The following is a 5,498-nucleotide window of genomic DNA, read 5'->3' as shown; positions in this document are numbered from 1 at the left end:
ATATTTTTAGTAGAGACGGGTCTCACTCTTGCTGAGGCTGGTCTCAAACTCCTGATCTCAAGCGATCCTCCTGCCTCGGCCTCCCAGAGTGCTAGGATTACAGGAATGAGCTACCGCACCCGGCCTGCCTCATTCTTTTTAATGATTACATAATATTTTATTTGTGGCTTTGGCAAAATTTATCATTTAAATATTTTTTATTATTATTGAAATAATGCATTGTTAAAAAATTAGTACTAAAAGGCTTATAATGAAAAACAGCAGTAAATTTCTCCCCTCTTCTTCAAACCCACAGCCATACTTCCCAAAGCAAGCATTTTCAGTTACTTGGGTTGTCCTTCGGATTTCTATCACCATATTTCTAAACAATATGTTTATACTGCTACTTCTTGATTTATCAGTTTTAGACACTCTCTTCTCCCTCCCTGTTATGATAAATGTGGATTTTGATTTATGGCACCCCATGTCCTGCACACACACACACACACACACACACACACACACAGACACTTCCCCTCTTGTCATCTTTACAATATGATTATATAACCATTTTTAGTTATGTAATAGCTTGTTAAAATAGATTTTTAAGTCTCTGAGATTCAACTGAGACTCCAAGTCTGAGAACAATAGGTATGAAGAACCCCCACATTCTAAATAGAGATTCTAGACAATGCCTGCAGGGCTTGAAAATGAGATGTCCCCAAAGTGATTTCTCTAGCTTTGGCTACAAACTCCCTCCATTCTATAAGAAAGAAGGCCAATAATTAAGTAGCATCTGGAGGGGCCAGTCTTGGGGACTGCTTTGGAGAGAGTTATCAGAGTATTGTGTGTCCCACCCCAGCCCCAATGTGGGATGAGAGAAGGATTCCTCCCCCTCATCCTAAACTGACTGAGAAGTGTTTCAAGAAAATCCTCAGAGACAGATAGGTGTTCCCTGAAGTTTGGGAAGACAGTTACATACTCAGTGACTGACTCACACCTAGGAAAAAAAAAAGTCTGAAGGCCAAAAGCTGGCTGGAGCAACCTGCTTGGTAGCAGAACAAAGAATCAAGTTTGCCCAGCATTTCCAGGGTTTGGTGAGGCAAGGATGTGGTTTTCTGCAGGTCAGATTGGATTCTATAGAAGAAAGCCACCAATGGATTGTTTTCCAAAGTTCCACACCCAACAGTACCATCTGGAAGGGTGAAAAGTGACCCCAACAAAGAGTGACCCACCAGAAGCCAGGTGCTAAGGGGACAGTTGTTGGTGGCCAGCCAAATGAGGCATCTCCCAGGTCAAGGGAAGTACATTTGAAACATCCCCAGTGATGGAGCTGGTCCCACGAGTCACCCTTGGACATCTGACACACCAAGATGGTACCCGTGGCAGATAACAATCATGCAGGTCAAAAGCTTTTTTTCCCCTCACTTCACCACTTTCCATGTCTGCCGCTAAACCTAGAGGAGCCGGAGACAGCACAGTGAGCAAGATGGAATATAGTGACATTGACTCTGTGCCTAGGGTTGCCAGATTTAGCAAATAAAAATAACCGGATGCCCAGTTTAATTTGAATTTTAGATAAACGATGAATGCTTTTTTAGTATGAGTATATGGCATGCAATATTTGTGACATAATTGTACTAAAAGTATTTGTTGCTTTGTGGAATTCACATTTAGCTGGGCTTCCTGTTATTTCACTTGGCAGCCCTGCTCATACTTCTTGCCCACTGCAAACTTCAAGCCTGTGTCAGGCCCAAGCTGCAGGAGAGGAGAACTATAAATTGGTTAAGAGCTTGGTGTTCTGATATTAGACTAAAGTGGATTTTGTATTACCTGGGGGAAAAGAGGCCATTCATTAATAACTCAAGTGTACTTAGAAATGCTATAGAAATTGTCTGATACTTCATCCATGGGGCTGAAAAATTGAGATGACAGAGAGGTTTGCAGCTGGAACATTTCAAGTCCATTTTGTTTAGTAAGCTGATTACAGTTATATTAAGTTCAGCATTTAGGGTATTAATATTACATAAATATTATTTGTTGCTGAGCCAAGTTGTGAATCAGATGCAATCTGATTCTGATTCTGATTTCTTCCTTCTTCCTTCCTTCCTTTCTTTCTGTCTTTCTTTTCTTCCTTTCTCTTTTTTTTCTTTCTTTTTGGAGACAGAGTCTCACTCTGTTGCTCAGGCTGAAGTACAGTGGTATGATAACAGCTCACTGCAGCCTCCAACTCCTGGACTCAAGTGATCTTCCTTCCTCAGCCTCCCAAATATCTGGGACTACAGGTGTGTGCCACCACCCCCAGCTAATTTTTAAATTTTTGTAGAAACGAGGGTCTCATTATTTTGCCTAGGCTGGTCTGGAACTCCTGGCCTCAAGCGATCCTCCTGAATCCCAAAGTGCTGTGGTTATAGGCATGAACCACAGTGTCTAGCCTCACATTACATGTCTTTCTTTCTTTCTTTTTTTTTTTTTTTAGATTACTGGGAGAAACAGATTGCATTTCTTATACAACTTTTTATTTTTTCTTTAACAATTGCCTAGTTTAAGCATTTTTTATTTTTAAAAGCCATTTGTGTTTCTTTTTCTGTGAACTGCTTATTCATGTCCTCTGTTGGGTTGTTGAGCTTTTTCTCACTAATTTATAGAAGTTTCCTTATGTATTAAAAAGTTAACCTAAAAGAAAGCTCTTCTATTGGGGAATTGGAAATGGCAAGTAACAGAGGCTAAGTGGATCTTTGCTGACATTTGTGTTAGGAAGCTTAGATTTTTCACTATGCCCAGTTGTTAATATCTAGTCCTGCCCTTCCAAACCCAACTTTCTCAAATAAATAGTTTCTTTAAATATTCCTTTAATGCTCATATGCTCATTTCTTGGATAAAAAATTCCCAAGGAGGATGTGTATGATTAAGACACAGCTTATCAGCATTTTTCTCCTTTAGACACGACTATTTATCATTGGGACTTATTTCTATGAAATTAACCCATACCAGGAAAATAGCTGCAATTATCACCTCACTGATATTATGAGAAATTTCTCTTGAGATACTATCACTATGTAGTAATAGTATAGTTGGAACATGGATCACAAAGATTAAAATCTTGACTCTTTTTCCTTACTCTGTTCATGACTTTCTAATTCTGATCTGATAACAGATCTCATTGTAATATTCAGTTTCTCGTTAGAATATCAGGACCTTACTCTTTTACTTGCTGGTGAGATTTAGTGTCTGAGGTTTCTCTGAAGTAACAGGAATCACATGATAAGCTGAATGTAACATTTTAAACAACTGCCACTACATATAAATTTTCATTGTAAATGGTTGCAAACTATTCAGCTAATTTTTGCATACAATTCTTTTCAAAGAATCCCTTTGTTCTTGAGGGAAATAAAACATTCCAGAAACAAATATATTAAACCGTGAACCCAGAAATGATTTTAGAAGACAGAAAAGCTGCATTTCAGATGAGCTGTCAATCAAGTCTCATATTTGTCAATAATTTCTCAGAAGAGTCCAGGATGTGCTCCATTTCTTATTTTTATTCATAAATTCAATTTTAAGACTGCAATGAGGCATGCTGATTCTCCTGTTTCACTATCTAATTTATTTGTGTCTCTAGAATGAATGACATGTAGGAAGGATTCCAGAATCCCATGGCCCTGGAATAAAAAATCTTTGCATGTCTTGCAGATGCCAGCTCTGTTTAGTTTCAGCAATATCATCCTCAGCATATGTAATTTCTTGCACTCTTATTCTGCTTTTATCTCTCTATTCAATGGGAAACTAGCATTTTGAGCACTCCATCTTAAAAATTGACAAATATTTTCTCTCTTTATTCCCCTTCAGGACACAGTTCACTTATCAGATGTTTCGCTTATTTGACAGAGTGATGATAAGATAAAAATCTGATCAGTGTGCAAATCACTCACTCAACAAAATGCAATACAAGATATCCAAGGCCTTGTTGGAAGAAGAGTGTGATGTTTATTGAGGGACAGTCATGTTTCTGGCACAATGTTAGCTGTTTTCACTTGGGTAGTTTTATTGAACTCTTCCAACAGTTTTCTCGAGGTAGATAAGGAATCTGAAGGTCAGAAAGTTGGAGTTACTTTCTAAAGGCCTCCAGCTGGTAAATGTCAACATTTTCTTACCGCTCCCTGCCTCACACCCAATACTTCAGCCATACTGAACTGCCGACAGCTCTTCAGTTGGTTAATTTAGGACACAAGAATCATCATAATATGAATAACCCTCTTGCAGAGTTTCATGAAGTTGATGACAGTGATTTGTGGAAATGCTAGAATCACAAGCAAATGCTGAGTTAACCAGATAAGAATTAAAGAGGAAGAAATTGACAAGGATAATAACATAATAGGATCTTCAAAAGAGAAGCATTTGACAATTATAGATTAAGGGAGGCCACTAAGAAAAATGAAGTCCTTCAACATATTTGTCTGTGCTACTAGACAAGTTTTCTTTTAATTTTTCAAAAAATTAGACAGGGTTTCACTCTGTCACCCAGGCTGGAGTGTAGTGGTGCAATCATAGCTCACGGCAGCCTCAAACTCCTAGACTCAAGCAATCTTCCTGCCACAGCAAGTTTTTAGAAAAAGTAGATCCCAAACCCTAAATCAACACTGATTTTGTTTTTTTGTTCTAAAAATTAGAGCATCATTCACAGGGCAGGGGTCTATGAAAAAAATAATAAAAATTAAAAAAAATTAGAGCATCAGTGCTGTTTGCTTGGTTGGTTAAAAAAAAGAAAATAAATAAAAATTAAAGTAGATGTACCATTATTGTCTAACTTTAGTTATATATAAATATAAAAATGTAGTTTATTATTTTTATAACCTTTTCACTTTCTGAGATAAAATTCTGGTCAATTTTTCCCATATCTTATAGGAAATTTGTGTGTGGGATTCTCTTTACGTCTTCCTTAGGCAATAACAGTGACTGTGAGAACTCCTGTTCCTTGTCATGCTGTTTCATGCTCCTGAACCCGTGTCTGTGGTGTTCCTTCTGCCTGCAGGAACTTCCTCTGTTGCTCTGCAGGAAAACACCTCTTGGCTGCTCTCAACCTTCAATATCACCTCTTATGTGAGAGTTTCCTCTAGCCTTTCCTGCCCCTTAGCCATAGTGTTCCCTAACGCTTGTGCAGCTCTGCATGTAATCATTTGTTGGCATCAATCTTCCCTTCCGGGCTGTAACCACCACTTCAACAGCAAGCTCATCGCTCACCCACTTGGTATCTCCAGTGCCCAGCACATCACTTGATACCAAGTAACTGTTCAGTGAATATTTGCCCGAGGGATGAATATAGGAAGACATATACAACAGAATGGAAAATCTAAGTGGCAAATGATGGAAAGAATTATTTGGTGTTGGGAGGTAGTTTTCCATGGCTGTTAAGAGCACTGGTTCAGGCAACAGCTTTCTTGGATTGAAATCCGAGATGAATCAATTGGTAGCTGTGAAACATGGGGCAAATTATTAAATATTTAGCCTCTCTGAGCTTG

Source organism: Propithecus coquereli, unplaced genomic scaffold (genome assembly GCF_000956105.1).
Source record: "Propithecus coquereli isolate 6110/MARCELLA unplaced genomic scaffold, Pcoq_1.0 Scaffold2, whole genome shotgun sequence".
NCBI classification, from domain to species: domain Eukaryota; kingdom Metazoa; phylum Chordata; class Mammalia; order Primates; family Indriidae; genus Propithecus; species Propithecus coquereli.
This window is presented reverse-complemented; position numbering follows the sequence as displayed.